General features: G+C 40.2%; 1 protein-coding gene across 1 annotated transcript in view; it reads left to right on the forward strand.

The window, feature by feature from the left end:
* CPED1 (cadherin like and PC-esterase domain containing 1) overlaps positions 1–17373 on the forward strand; it is a 328476-nt gene that overhangs the window by 251114 nt on the left and 59989 nt on the right. The window lies entirely within an intron of this gene.

Consider the following 17373-nt stretch of genomic DNA (forward strand, 5'->3'; position numbering starts at 1 on the left):
TACTTCAAAATATTAAATTTCAATAATACTATGAATAATGCATTTAACACAGACTAAATTAGAATATTTAACCAGGAATTTTAATCTCCCTAGTGGCAAATACACTTTTCTGGTTAAGCAGTTTATAAAAAATATAACTCTGCTATTTTCATGATTCTAAATTCTACTTGACTAAAGTTATAGGAAAGAACATTATGGTAAGCAGTATCAAGATGCAACTTTATTGGTAAAGACCAAATATGGCCCAAGCATTACAGCAAAGAGAGAAAAGTATTTTTTATTATGCATTTTGGATTGTAAAACCTGAGAAATATTCCCCACCCATATTTTTTTTATTTATCAGTGTTAATATACATTCATTAGTTTTCTTAAGAATTATTTATCACTTACTGTAGTTTTCATATCCATATGCAAAATGTGTATTTCTAGTTAGACTAAGATTCCTCCCGGCATTTTTGTAAAGACCCCAGCAATTATAGTGTCTACAAGATATATTTTGCATTTAGTTGCCAACTAGAAGTATATCTTCTCATGTTTTTATTTTTTCACGCAAACAACCATTTGTCTCTTTGGAAAGATGCACAAGTTTTAAAAATAAACTGGTTCAGCTAAAATGTATTAAGCATCTTAAGCTGTTTTTTATTTAAATTCAAAAAGATTTATGAATTGTCATTTTAGACATGATCAGACAAGTAAGATCAGTTGTATCCAGCAGCAAGGACTTCCATTCCAGAGGTCAGTCTCTGTAACAATACTCTGAAAGGTGGTGGCGCATGTGAACTCACTCAACATTGTGTTAGGGTAACCTCCAAATTAAAACCCTATGTGATTTCTAGAAAATCTTATGGACACCTTACCAAACACTAATGGTCCCCCATTGATGACAATTTTCAGTCATGTATGATTAGCACGTATTAAAGTAATTAACTTTTTAATAAGGCATTTTAAAATCCTTTTTAAGTTTACATTGGGTGTAAATGCAACAAATGCAAAATCTAGAATCTTTTTAATATATTGCTATTACCTGTTTTTTTATTGCTTTCACTTATTTTTTAATTAACAATGGGCTGTTTACAAAAACTCTTTTTTTGTTTTAATGGAAACACTTAAGAGGCTCTGTCACCAGATTATAATTGCCCTATCTCCTACATAATCTGATCGGCGCTGTAATGTAGATAACAACAGTGGTTTTTATTTTGAAAAACAATCAATTTTGAGCAAGTTCTGAACAATTTTAGATTTATGCTAATTCATTTCTTAATAGACAACTGGGCGTTTTTTTACTTTTTACCAACTGGGCATTGTAAAGGGAAGTGTATGATTCTGACCAATCAGAGTAATACACTTCTCATCATTCCAGCCCAGCTTCATTCACTGCACACACAGCGTGAGACCCCCACCAATCACTAGAACGAAGCAGCTGAAGTGCTCGTATCTGTTCGTCTTTTTCCGGAAATAAATGTATCGGTGTACGGACTCAATAGAACGTCTATGAGCCCGTAAAAGCCGAACAGACACGAGCGCTTCAGTTGCTTTGTTCTAGTGATTGGCAGGAGTCTGAGTGTTCGGACCCCCACCAATGCAAACTTCTGACATGTCACTATGACATTTCAAAGGTTTAGCTACACTTTAATGAGCAGGCTAACTGCAGTAGTGGATTGTATTTAAACTTTAATAATAAATAAATCCGATTCATATATGAAGCTGGAAACATGGAGGTATAAATTTAATAGTGAGATCCATAGCTCATTTACTACAGTACATCATTGTGCACTCAAAAACTGGACCCCGAATAAAAGAAGATTGATGATGGTATATTGGCAGGGATAAGCAAATTTTCCGAAATCAGTTTCGGGTCCAATTCTATTGAACCAGCTATCGGATTAGAACACATAAATTTATTGTGACTCAAAAGTGCCCCTTTTGCCCTAAAAAGTTGTGTATGACACTCGTAGTTCTTCTGGGACTGTATCCAACCCATTTCAAGCTTGTTAATACCAAGACAGCATTAGTAATGTCAAAGTGACTAACAAACATGCTCGGTTTCTATGAGGAGGTAAGTGCAAATCTGGATGTTGGTCATGTGGCGGATGTGATATATTTGGATTTTGCAAAAGCATTTGATACTGTTCCATGCAACAGTCTTGTTCCGAAGCTACAGACGCAGATACTGGGGGACCATATATATATGCACGTGGGTAAAGAATTGGTTAAGGGACAGAAAACAAAGAGTCGTTACTTACTCAAAATAGGCTGAAGTCAGCAGTAGGTTACCACAAGGATCGGTGTTAGGCCCAATTCTTTTTAATCGCTTTATTAATGACATTGTGGATAGGATTGATAGCAAGGTGTCAGTTTTTGCTGCTGATACAAAATTTTGGAGGATACTTAAAACTCAGCTTGACTATAAAATATTACTGAAATACCTAGATAAGCTGGCAGCATGGGCAAAAACATGGCAGATTAAATTTAATGTCGATAAATGTAAAGTAATGTACCTAGAATGCAATAATAGTATTAATTCATATATATTAAATGGAATAAAGCTGGGGATAACAGAACAAGAGAAGGACCTGGGTATTCTGGTTACAAATAAGCTAAGCAGCAGTACTCAATGTCAGGCAGAAGCTGCAAAAGCAAATAGGATTTTAGGGTGTATAAAAAGAGAGATAAAAACCTGTGATTAAAATGTAATATTACCACTCTATAAATCACATATAAGGCCACATCTTGAATATGGAATTCAGTTTTGGGCTCCACATTGCAAAAAGCATATAGGAGAACTAGAGATGGTTCAAAGGCGGAAGACTAGATTATTAAATGGGATGGAAGGTGTCGCTTACAATAAAAGACTAGAGAAAGTGGGCTTGTTCAGCTTGGAAAAAAGATGCCTTAGAGGTCTTATTAACATGTATAAATATATGTGTGGTCAATACAAAGAACTAGCACATAATCAAAGAAATAGCCCAGATTCTGCAGTTTTTAGAAATATCCCACATGTGGCCCTAGTGTGCTTGTGGACTGAAGCACAGGCCTCAGAAGCAAAGGAGCACCTAGTGAATTTTGGGGCCTCCTTTTTATGAGAATATGTTTATGATTTCTCCCGAGTAAAACAATACCCCATATGTGGTCATAAACAGCTGTTTGGACACATGGCAGGGCTGAAGCTTTAGATCGCTGCATCTAAGGGTTTAATGGCAGGAATTGGAGCTAACTGTAACATACAGCTGACATCCACCGCTGACGCTTTTGACCGCTGCATTTAAGGGGTTAATGGTGGGGATCTGAGCAAACTTCAGTCCCTGACATTACCCCAGGGTGTCAGCTGTATCATGCAGCCGACAACCGGGGATGGTAGCACCTACTCAGCTTCTTAGCCGGTGTCCACCATTTGTCGTATGGATACAGCAAAATGCGTGAAGCACTAGCTTTCTATGATGTATCCATACGACAAATGTCGGGAAGGGGTTAAAGAACTTGTTCACTATGAATGTAACTATAATATAAATGCAATGTGTAAAATGCAATATTACTGTTTGTGTACATAGTATCATATCGGAGACCAAAAATGGTGGAATTGCTAGGGTTTTTTTTGCATTCCCCTCCCAAAAAAATAATAAAAGCTAATTAATAATTTATATGTGCCAAAAATACATTTCATGCCGCAAAATACAAGCCCTCATACAGCTGCATTCACAGAAATATAAAGTTATAACTCTTGAGATTCGACAAGGAAAAACAAGAAATTTTGCTTAGTGATTAAGGTCCAAAACACGTGCGGTATCAAAGAGGTCTGCCGATCAGAGACATTTATGGCATATTCACAGGATATGCCATAAATGTCAGATAGAAGCGGTTCCCACCTCCGGAACCCGCACCTATCTCTGCTTCCGTATCTCCCATAGAAGTGATTGGCAGTTACGTAAACAGCGGAGCTCGCGTGCTGCGCTGCTTCCGTAACTGCCATTCACTTCTATAGGAGTTATGGAAACGAGCTACGCTGTTTTCTGATTAAATGCTCGGATACTACAAGTGGGAACGGTAACTGAGAAAGGCAGAATGGGGTTTAGTGGGCCCCCTTCAAGAGATAGGTACAGGTCCCAGGGGTGGAACCCGCATCTATCTGACATTTATGCCATATCCTGTAGATATGCCATAAATGTCCCAGATGGACAAACCCCTTTAAGGGGTTAATCTAGAAACTAATATGCAAGAGATATGCAACTAAAACATCAAATTATATTATTATTGTGTTCTAATGTACAAAGTTAAAATATATTGATTAGCTCAGGAACAATTGTAATAATCAAATTAATGAGATACATAGTTTCTTTATGAAAATAAAAATCAAATATCTACTTTATTATTTTATGTCTCTATGAATGTTTTACATATTTACACTTTACAATAATGTACTAAGTTTTCATTTGTATCCTATTTAACGCCTATGTAGAATGTATTAGACACAGGTTTCTTGTTCTAATGGGGTAGCATTTTCAGTTAGTTTTCATTTTGGCCCAGACACATTAGAATCGGTGTTAAAATATGAGGCTCCAGGCTTTTTAGAAACTGACACTGTGAAGAACTGTCTAATCATTTATGTTGCCTTACGTCCTTCTCATCTTTGCTTTGATTGACAGTTTGTAAATATGCTTGGGGTCAGCGAGCCTTTCATCTTTTGGAAAAGTTACAGAGTTGTTGATTGTATTACACTCTATTTGGTGACTTCACAGTTACATAAAATGTTAACTGCATATTGACTGTAGATTTTGTAGGATTACTGCTTTTGCTGCTTCTATCGTTAAATCATTTTACTATTAAATGACCTCTCTGCAAATAGGCATAAACTTTTGCTCATATGTTACTGAACTTAATACCGATTTTAAGGAAGACCTCCATATTATCAATATTTCTGAGTAAAGGATGGGATATGTATTTCTGCATTATTTTAAGTGAATTCTTACAAAAAATATTTACATTTATGTTGTATATTTAAAGTTTTTAGTGTTTTATATATAGTCAATAGAGATATAAAAGATACATATGTGTGTTTGACATATATTTTGCTGCAATTGTTGAAACGTTTGCCCTAAGAACTTTGCTAAAGAAAAAGGCGCATGCATTACTGAATATGAAAGCTATATATATATATATATATATATATATATATGTCTTTTCCTATTTTTAATAGTCTCTCTGAAGTCAGTGGTGAAAAAATACCAGAAAAACACCACACATAGATTATGCTAGTTATTTTGTTTTATCGAAATCAGTGTGAGTGGAAATTTTTTCACATTCACATACAGTTATCATTTAAAAGGTGTGCTTTCTTTTAAAATGGAAAGACAAACAAACACCCTAAATATCTTAAAATAAACACCCTCACCATTTACATAGTCTCATTCTGTGAGCAAGAATCTGATTTTACACATGATATGTCTAATATTCTATCTGCTGCCGCACTATATGGTATTGGGAAGAGTATGCCTGGTGAGCAGTTTTTCCAGTATCTATTAAGCCAAAAAAGTTCAAGAATCATGTTGCTAATGATGTGGAGAATGGTAAATTTTCTACTTTTTTATTAATAGGTTGAAGAGATGGGTAAACTTTTTGAACACAACATGGTAGATGTGACTACAAGCAAATAATTACCTGCAATACTAACTTCTTAAGGCCACTTTCACACAGCAGCATTAGGGTGTGTTCACCAGGGTTGTTGCTAGAGTCCTAAAAGATCAGGGGCACAAGCCCCAAGACATATGCTTACCCCCCAAAAAAAAATATTTTCACATACATATCGGAGATAGCATATCTATAATACTAAGGCCGCTATAGCTACACCCTATAACTAGACCGCTGGATAGAATTGTATGCAGGGTCTCAGCAGACTTTATCACATATGGTAGGCATAGATACAGCAGTTCAGTAGACAGTATCATACATGATTGGATAAGATATAGTAGATCAGCAGGGAGTATCACACATGGTAGCCTTAGATATAGGGCCGAGCTCGCTGACATTGCGGCTCCAGCTCTGGACCCAGGAAAAGTAAGATAATAATTGCTTTTTTATGTGTTACAAATTTTTGTTGGTGTGTTTGTGCTTTTTCTACATGTTCGGTATTTGGACTACTTCGGATTCGAGGACTACTTCAATGACGGCTTTTTTTATTCTCAATAAAATGGTTAACAAGGGTTGTGTGGGGGTTTTTTATTTCAATAAAATATTTTTTCTATGTACTTGTATTTTTTTAAACTTTATTGCTACTGCCTTAGTAATGCCCGCTGACTAATTGACAGCGTCCACTACTAAGGCGGGGCTTAATGTTAGCCGGTGGAAAGTTTAACACTATCCCACATCATTACCCCAGTACCCACCGCCAACAGGGGTACCGGGTAGAGCCGGGTGTGATCCAGTTGCCCCATTTTTCATAGCCAGCCAGATACAACATGGCAGCAGCAGACTAGATATACCAGGGTGGGAAGGTCCACTATTTCTGGTCTTTCCCAGTCTAATATTACTAGCCAGCGGCTGCCCTAGTGGCTGGCTATCACTACAGGGTTTTGGGGTATTAATGGGTATTAGTGTTAGCCTCTGCACTGGCTAACACTAAGGCCTCATGCACACGACCGTAAAAACTCCCGTTATTACGGGTCGTAATTACGACCCGTAATAACGGGCTCATAGACTTCTATTGGCGACGGGTGCCTTCCCGTTTTCTCACGGGAAGGTGTTCGTGCCGTTGAAAAAGATAGAACATGTCCTATTTCAGGCCGTAATAACGGCACGGACAGTCCATAGAAGTCTATGGAGCTTTCGTAATGACGGGTGGCTACATGTGTGCACCCGTCATTACGGCAGCGTTGCTAAGCGACGTCAGTAAATAGTCACTGTCCAGGGAGCTGAAAGAGTTAACTGATCGGCAGTAACTCTTTCAGCACCCTGGACAGTGACTACCGATCAGAATAAACCTGTAAAAAATAAAAATAAAAGACGTTCATACTTACCGAGAACTTCCTGCTTCCTCCAGTCCGGTCTCCCGCCCGTTGCCTTGGTGACGCGTCCCTCTCGACATCCGGCCCGACGTCCTGGATGACGTTTCAGGCCATGTAACCGCTGCAGCCAATCAGGTCAATCACAGGCTGCAGCGGTCACATGGACTGCCGCGTCATCCAGGGATGTCGGGCTGGATGTGAAGAGAGGGACGCGTCACCAAGGCAACGGCCGGGTAAGTATGAATTTCTTTAACTTTTATTACAGAAAGGGCTGTCCCTTCTCTCTATCCTGCACTGATAGAGAGAAGGGGCTGCCGATTAGTGCAGTGCTATTTTGCCGCCAAAAACGTGCCCGTAAATACGGGTGGAATACGGGTGACACCGGACCCATATTTACGGGCACGGGTTCGTAAATACTGGTGCAAAGCGGGTCAAATACGTGTGACACCGGACCCGTATTTACGCGTGGGAAAAAATACGGTCGTGTGCATGAGGCCTAAGCCCCACTTTAGTAATGGATGCTGTCAATCAGACTGAGGCGGTAATAATAAAGTTTTAAAAAAATTCAAAGACATAGAAATAATTATTTCTTGAAATAAAATCCTCGTTAACCATTTTATTGGAAATGAAAATAGCCGTCATCTAAGTAGCCCTTGAATCTGAAGTAGTCCAACAACCGTACCTGTAAAAAAAGCACAAACACAAAAAAAACATTAGTAACACATGCGGTAGGCTTAGATACAGGGCCAATTTGTGATACTGTCTGTTGTACCTTGTATCTAAGCCTACCACATGTTAGGCTTAGATACAGGGCCCCAGCAGACAGTAATCTTATACAGTATAAGATTACTCTCTGCTGGGGCCCTGTATCTAAGCCTACTATGTGGTAGGCTTAGATACAGGGCCCATCCGACAGGATCACACATGTGTGATCCTGTCTTCTGGGCTCTGTACCTAAGCCTACCACATGGTAGGCTTAGATACAGGGTACATGTGTGATACTGTCTGTTAGACCCTGTATCTAAGCCTACCACAAGATAGGCTTAGATACAGGGTCCCAGCAGACAGTAACGCTATACTTACCCACCTCTTCGGCTCCGGACGCAGCGGAGATCCTAACGCTATCCAGCCTAGCGATGTTGTGCATCGTGACGTCATGCGCACAGCGTCATGACGTGAGAAGACATCAGCACCTCCTCTGCACTCCGGAATCAGGAGGGTAAGTATACTGTCAGTTACTATAGTAACAGGGGCCCGTGTAGTTTATTACATAGGCCCCAGTTACTACAGTAACTGTTTATAAACGTGACGCAGGTGGCCGCTGGCCCCCCTGGCTTGGGGGCCCAGTCGCAATTGTGACCGCTGCCACCCCTATAGCTACTCCATCATGTTGCAGTTGCCCGGGGATCGGGGGCATCGGGACAAAGATCCAGGGCATGGGCCCCCGAAAGCCTGTGTTAGCGATACCACTAGTGTTCACACAAGCCGGATACGCTGTGTAAAAGCACACAGCCTATCTGCCCTGTTCGACACAGGGAATTCTGACTGAAAAACCGCACCAAATTGTGGTGCAGTTTTTTGGCCTGGAATGGCCGATGCGGAAAACTGCACGTTAGAAAAAAAGTTTCATATGTACCCGTCGCCATGGCGACGCGTCACTCTGCCGTCCAGCAGCCCGGCCTCCTGGAAAGACGTTTCAACCTCTGATTGGCTGCAACAGTCACATGGGATAAACGTCATCCCAGGAAGCCGGCCAGGACGAAGAAGCATAGAATTTTTGGTAAGTATACGATTTTCTTTTCTAAATTGCGATGTTTTGTGGTGGAATCGCAGCTTTTCCGCCACAAAATCATTGAATTCAATGGGGGAAACGCAAATACAATTGACATGCTGCAGATTAGATTAAAAAAATGCAACTCACGTAAATTTATGAACGTTTTTTCTGCTCATCATTTACATAGCGTGTGGATGAGATTTATTCAAATCTCATCCACTTTTGCTACTTATATTATGCTGCGGATTTTCTGCAGCATTTATGCTTCATGTGAATTTACCGTTATGGTCAGTATTTTGCATCAGTATTTATAAGCCAAAAAACAGGAATAAGTCCAAAACATGGACATTTTTAAATCTTTGCATTTCACTTTTTCTATATGCAGATTCCCCCCTAGTTTTGGCTTATAATTTGTGCTCCAAAATACTGACCAAAATACTGCAGCGTGAAAGTAGACTTATTGTAATCTTACCTAGTTATTGTATATACTCATACCACCCAACCTCATACCACCGACGCTCCCGGACCCAGCGGGACAGTCCTAGGCAGCCGATTGTATGTCCCGGTTTCAACTGTATCTGCGTCTTCAAGGCGCAGATACAGTTGAATTCAATGCTGAAGCAAGAAACCATCAGCTCCCTGCTTCAGCATTAGTACAGAGCACAGGAGCAGAGGGAGCTTCTCCAATCCTGGAGAACTCCCCTGGCACAGCGCTACTTTATGCGCTGAGCCTGGGTAAGCCTTTGACGTCACTGTCCATATATGGACATTGATATTGGGTTTTCAACTATGCAGTCCACAGTCAGAGCAATGCAAGCTGGACAGTGACATCAGGGGCTACTCCTGGTGCAGAATCCCCTGCCAGAGAGTTGCTGACAGTGCACTATCTACATGGGCACTGTGTGTGTGGCACTATCTATATGGGCACTGTGGCACTATCTACATGGGAACTGCCACTTTATATGTGGGCACTGGCACTAGGGGCAGCTTACGGGCATTATGCTGTATGGAGACAGCTAAAGCGGTATTATACTGTATGGGGGGAGCTATGCGGCATTATACTTTATGGAGGCACCTAAGGGGGCATTATACTGTGTGGTGGCAGCTATGCTTACATTATACTGTATGGGGGCAGCTGTGGGAGTATTATATTATATGGGGTATTATACTGTATGGGGCAACTATGGGGGCATTATACTGTATGGGGGCAGCTATTGGGGCATTTTACTGTATAAGGGCAACTATGGGGCATTATGTTGTATGGGGCAGCTATGAGTCATTATACTGTATGTTGGCAGCTATGGTGGCACTATACAGTATGGGAGCATCTGTATGGGTATTATACTGTATGGGGGCATCTGTGTGGGCATTATACTGTAAAGGGAAACTATGGAGGAATTATACGGTATGGGAGCATCTGTATGGGCATTATACGGTATGGGGACATCTGTGTGGGCATTATACTGTATGGGGCATTATAATGTATGGGGCAGGTATGGGGCATCATACTGTATCGAGGAATTTGTGTGGACATTATACTGTATAGAGGCATCTGTGCGGGCTTTATAATGTATAGGGGCATCTGTGTTGGCTTTATACCGTATGGGTGCATCTATGGGGCATTATACTGTATGGGGCAGCTAGAGAGCATTATACTGTGTGGGGTCAGGTATTTGGCACTATACTGTGTGGGAGGCACTATGGGGTATTATACTGTGTGAGGGAAAACTATAGGGGCTTTATACTTTGGGGGGGGGGTTCTATGGGGGCATTATACTGTGGGGAGGCACTCTGGGAGCATGATACTGTGTGGGCTGAAACAAGGTGTATATGGGCAGGGATTGGGTGGGGTTAGAGGCGGGGTTAAATGTGCCTCGTCACGCTACGCAAGCTACATCAGTTGTCCCTCTATGCGATACTTGAAAGTTGGGAGGTATGTATACTCAGTGGTAAAAATCGAGTCATAAGTGAATTGTGCCATCTCCATCCACTGCACCTAGCACAGCTATCCCAGACATCTTAGTAAACAAACTGTCCTTTATTCTTATGTGCACATAGATACAAATTGTCTTACTGACATGATTTATATAAAGAAGATTGTGTGTAGGAAATGATTGGAGACACCTAGGATTACTACATATCATATTCTCATCATACATCTTGTACAGCTTCTGCCACATGTTAGGGGTGTGATAATATGTAGGCATTTTAATTGAGTCCTCGTGGTTTCTGCATGTCATTCTAAGTAAAATCCAGGTCATCACCAATACATTCAAACTGCAGATTATGAATTTAGAAGCTCAGATAATACAATATGCAGACGGAATGATATTCAATATTCTGTATATAAAAAAGGTGTATGGCTTAAAAGTCTTTCCCTCAGTGCTACTTGTTTACTAAAGATTTCTGTCACTTTGCACCTCAGAAGAGTGGCGATGGCATACCTTATTAGCAGGTTGTATGTTCAGCCGTAGCAGCCAGAGTGTCTGCTACGGGACCCATGGACTTAATGGGACCGGGGACCAGCGCCAGTCGTTAACTATTGGATTTAATCCAACAGATAATGGCCAACATCCCTTAATGCTACTTAATCCTGAGTCCTCTTCAACTCCAAGCACCACTCCACTTTGACGTTATGACCCTGCACAGAACATCCTGGTGCACAGAACATCCTGACACTGGCTGGCATCAAGACCCTGTGTGCGGGGTTGCCCAGAATATAAAAGTATCGGGAGGTAGTGGTAGGTAAACAGAGAGGCCTGGTCTGGGGTCTGAATTTTATATTTTTTTGGATCTAGTCTGGGGTATAAATTAATATGGTCTGTGTTCTAAATTTATTTCGGAGTTTGGTCTGGGAACTGAATTTATATTGGGGTCTTGTCTGCAGAGTGTATTGGGCACAAATGACAACATAGTATATCTCTGGAGGCACATATGGCGTTATATCTCTGGGACGCAATAGTCAGATGATGATCAATTGTCAGACCATGCTGGGAGTTGTACTTTTTTACTGCACCAGCAAGTGTGTCCTCCCCTAACTTTAACATGGAGCAAGTAAATGCCTCATTCCAGTAACTCTCCTTCTCAGTGCACCATATTCTTCAATTAATATGTGCAGTGTCAAGGAATATGGACCACTCTACAGTAAAGTTCCATACTGACCAAGGGAGTAACAAGTAACCATGAAAGCCTGAATCAAAACTCGGCATAGGACCCTACTCTGCCACACCTACCATAAGAAACAATTTTTTGCTGTATCCTTTTTCCTTTACTTGATTTTTTCTAGTAATCTGCATCCATTGACTGTCACCCTCCATCATCTCACCTCTAAGTGGAAGTGCCCCCCACCCTTGTCTGCTGGCCACCCTGCTATCCTGGAAGTTACGCTCATAATACTGGCATGCCGCTCAATGGTGCCCCAGTATATGTAAATTTGCTCCATTATTCTTTTGCATGTATTTTGTGTATCTATTCATCCATAAAGCTCAGAAGGAAGGGGCATGACCTGATTCATTCTGTACTATGGAATTGATGAGTGGAAAAAAATAGCTATATGGCTAACTTCCAACCTCTGTTCTGTTATTTAACCAATCCTAGCAAAGGGCAGAAGAAACCTCTTTGTCTTTTGGGATTCCTCCCTGTTTTAAGCCCAAAAAAATAAAAATGTAATTCTAGTGTGAATTAAGCCTAGGAGACATGACACTCCTTGCTTATATCCATTTTTATTTATGATATTTAATCTTGTTTTGATGTACCAAGATATAGCATATCCCCTTAGTGACCACCAATACGCCTTTTTACGTGAGTCACTAATGGGCTTTAGGCTAGGCTGACGCCTTTTCACGTCAGCCTAGTCTAAGTCCTGCACGGGTCTCCCGTGCAGGCAGGAGCCGGGGCTCTGCTGTCTGATGACAGCTGAGCTCCTTCTCCAACGCCCGCGATCGAAGTTTACTTCGATCGCGGCCGTTTAACCCGTTAAATGCCGCCGTCAATAGCGACCGCGGCATTTAACTTTGTTTACAGAGGGAGTGCGCTCCCTCTGTCACCCATCGGCGGCCCGCGAATGCAATCGCGGGTCTCCGATGGGGTGTCATGGCAGCCGGGGGCCTGAAAAAAGCCCCCAGGTCTGCCATGGACATATGCCTGTTAGGACGCGCCGGAGGCACGTCCTAACAGATTGCCTGTCAGATTTACACTGACAGGCAATAATGCTCTGGTATACGAAGTATACCAGAGCATTATAGCAGCGATCGGAACATCGCACAGTAAAGTCCCCTAGTGGGACTAATAAAATAAGTCATCAAAGTGAAATAAAGATTATTAATAAAAAGTACAGTAAAAAAAAAACAAAAAAACATTTTTTTCCATAAAAAGTGGTTTTATTTAGTAAAAGTGTAAAAAAAAAAAAAAGTACACATATGTGGTATCGCCACGACCGTAATGACTCCATTAATAATGTTAATATGTAATTTAAACCGCAAAGTGAACACCATATAAAAAAAAACGCAAAAAACCATGGCGAAATTGCAATTTTTTTCCATTGCCCCCCAAAAAAGTCATAATAAAAATGAATCAATAAGTCCCATGCACCCCAAAACAGTACCATTCAAAACTACGTCTTGTCCCGCAGAAAACAAGCCCAAAAAATCACTACATTGATGGAAAAATAAAAAAATTACGGCTCTTGGAAAGCGACGATGCAAAAGCAAATAATTTTAGTTCAAAAGAGTTTTTATTGTGCAAAAGTCGTAAAACATAAAAAACCTCTACATATGTGGTATCGCCGTAATCGTACCGACCCATAGAATAAAGTTAACATGTTATTTACGTCGCATAGTGAACGGCGTCAATTTAAAAACGCATAGAACAATGGCGGAATTTCAGGTTTTTTTTATAATCCCCCCCAAAAAGGTTAATAAAAGTTAATATAAAAATTATATGTACCCAAAAATGGTGCTATTAAAAAGCACAACTAATCCCGCAAAAAACAAGTCCTCATACAGCTATGTAGATGAAAAAATAAAAAAGTTATAGCTCTTTGAATGCGACTATAGAAAAACGAATAAAATAGCTTGGTCATTAGGGCCTAAAATGGGCTGGTCACTAAGGGGATATAGTCATTTAAATACCATATATTTTCACGGAACATTCGTTGCATAACAAGGTGTACACACCCTACTTCCTTCTCTAGTTTTTTTTTTATTAACAACTAGCTACTTTATTGCTTTGCACATATTTTGCATTGCTTTTTATCTGATCTTTTAGTAAAATGTTGGTTAATAACTGCAATTAATAGCTGCATGTGTGAAAACAAGATACTAGACATGACACTCCTTGCACATATGTGTGCTTTTGTTAGCCTCTCTTCACATCAGTGTCGTGGCTTTCATTCATAACGGAAGCCAGGTCGGAGTGCCGAATCCATCCCACGACTGTCCTCAGCGGTGCCCGACTTACCCTATTGACTTACAAATGGTCTCCATCAGGTTCCTCTGATGTGTCTGTTGTCTTTCAATCATCATCTATCTATGAAATCACAGCACTTCACAAATTCATATGCGGTGAACCCGTTAATAGCATCAATGGTGATAACAGTTCCATCATCTGTGGCTCACCTCCCTAGGGTTGAGGTGTACCCCGACCCTGGTGTCAACTCCATCACCGTGCGGATATACAATCCACACGGGGATATATGGTGAAGACCATTCCAGGATCAATGGCTTTATGAGGAGAACCAGGTATCATGCAAGTTTAATCACAGGTCCAGTATACGGACCATACAATAAATAAGACTCCACCATGACTCCTAGAAGTATAAATGCAGAGGCGTAGCTAGGGGTTCAGCACATGGGGAGAAGGGTAAAACCTATCTCTGTGGGCCCCAACCCAGTAGGCCCCCCAATGCATTTTTACAACTGCAGAGGCGCATCCTAATCATAGAGGTTATCATTCTGAATGAGAAAGAGTGTTGTACTGTATACGCTGCTATATTATTCATGATAATGTAATGTTTGAGAGCAGTATAAAAGGCTGTCTTAAGTACATTACACATGTATAGCCTCGTTTAAATGATATCTACTACATTATGCAAAAAAGTAGAAAAGAAAGGGACTATTACATTAAGAATGATTAACAGGAGAAGACACGGCAGCCATCTCAATATCAGAGACAGATCCTAATCTATAGAAGTTTAATAGCCGACTATAATACCAGGCCAGCGGTATATCAAAAGGAGATACACATCCAAACCAACTTGAAAGCAGTAGACTAGCCAAATATAAGCAAGGGGAACATCGGCTCTAATCCATCACATAAACCTTATCATATACAAATCCCAGAAACAGAGCAGGTGAGCGGCTACAAGTACATTCACAATTAGGCTTACAGCATGCAACTATTATAATTCAGATAGAAAAACAACTTAATATACTCATAGAAAAAACACTTACAAAAAAACTTTACTCTGTATATACAGGGATGATAGGGGCTTGTGTACAGGGATGATGGGGGTTATATACAGTTATATACAGGGATGATAGGGGTATTGTACAGGGATAATGGGGTTATATACATGGATGATGGCTGCTTCAGCTATCATCCCCTTATATAACCCCCATCATCCCTGTATATATCAACCATCATCCCTGTATATACCAGCCATCATTCCTGTATATAACCTCCATCATCCCTGTATATACCAGCCAGGCTGGTATATACAGGTATAATGGGGGTTATATACAGTAATGATGTTAGGAGTTATATACAGGGATGATGGGCAGTATATACAGGGTCTGATAGGGAGATGTGTACAGTGATGATGGGGGTTAAATACAGGGATGATGGATGGTATATACAGGGATGATAGGGGGTTGTGTACAGGGATGATGGGGGTTATATACATGGATGATGGCTGCTCCAGCTATCATCCCCATATATAACCCCCATCATCCCTGTATATATCAACCATCATGCCTCTATATACCAGCCATCATTCCTGTATATAACGGTATATAACCCCCATCATCCCTAGATATACCTGCCATCATTCCTGTATATAACCCCATCATCCCTGTTTAAAGCAGCCATTATCCCTGTATAATTTCAGAACGGGATACATCGAGGAGGGGTGCTTGCTCACCCTCTCCTCACACGCGGGCAGGTTTCTTCTGTTCCTGGCGGGTAGCGTTAGAAGTGTGCACTAGCAGTGAGTGGGCCCCACCATCTCAGTAGGCCCGGAACCACCACCCCCTGTCCCCCCGCTAGCTATGCTGCTGTATAAATGGGTCTGTGAACTCCCTACAAAGTGGAAAAAAGGGGGAGGGTGAACCGTTCATCTCACTATATCCTCCACTCCAAACTTGCATGATATCTGGTGCTTTTTTTATATATTGATGTACACTATGCATAGTTTGTATCTTTTTGTATAATTGATAATATATTTGTAACACTGATTGATTGAGCTATGCTCCTTATTATATACCTGTGTGTTCCTATCACAATTTGCTTAAAAATGCCTTCATTGAGAAGGTGAAACGTTGCAGTGGATGCACGGTGAATAAATTCACTTTATTTTTGAGTGCTGCTTCCTTGCTAATTTTTTTTATATTATATCATATAAGGAAAGGTAAATCCTTTTTTTTTTTAAGCTTAGCACCTGCCACAGTGCTGATCTAACTTTTGTTTATCCTTCCGGTAATTACAATTATATATATCATGTGTCACAATGATACAATCAAGTGAAATTAATACCATAAATATGTGAAATACATGATGAAAATTTGAAAAACTGTTAAACATACTGTCATGTAATAATGACCGGCCTACATAATATATATAAATATTACATTGTATGATAATATAATAAAAAAATATATAATAATTGATTAATATGTGTAATTAAATAAGGTGGAACACATGCCCACTCCCCAATAAAATTGTGATTCCAGCATGTGAAATAATCCAAAAAGTAAAGAGCATCCCTAAATCGAAACAGATCTATCTATCTATCTATCTATCTATCTATCTATCTATCTATCTATCTATCTATCTATCTATCTATCTATCTATCTATCCAGTATATGTGCGTTCATTAATAGCTAATATGCGGAAAAATCATGATTAGTCTCCTTTTAACAATGACTTGCATTCGCAAAGTAATTTGTCCTATTATAATACATAAAAATGTGTTATTATCTCTGAAAAAAACCCAATCATTGTTAAAATGCCCTTGAAATGACGGCCCTCATTATTACAGTAGGATTTAGACATATACCTGTGCACAAGTATGAACAAGAAAATCCCTGTTAAGTTGTCCTGTAGCACTGTGTTGAGAGCAGTCACAAGCCATTTAGGAATTTGAGGCTGTTGTGTGAAGCCCTGTGCAAATTGTTTCTATGTGAGGGCAAAACTGTCTGATGTTAATGTTAGTTGGAGTAGCACTGCTAAATATCTACACAGCGTGCCCAGACCCTGTGGCTCCAAGCGAACATCGCAGTTGGATAGTAGACAGCCCCTGGCCTCTGTATTTCACTTTACAATGTAACAGTTGGCTTCTCTACCCCTGAGAACAATGAATTATACTAAGAAGGTATGAAAATAGATTGA

This window comes from Rhinoderma darwinii, chromosome 3 (assembly GCF_050947455.1).
Source record: "Rhinoderma darwinii isolate aRhiDar2 chromosome 3, aRhiDar2.hap1, whole genome shotgun sequence".
Classification (NCBI taxonomy): domain Eukaryota; kingdom Metazoa; phylum Chordata; class Amphibia; order Anura; family Rhinodermatidae; genus Rhinoderma; species Rhinoderma darwinii.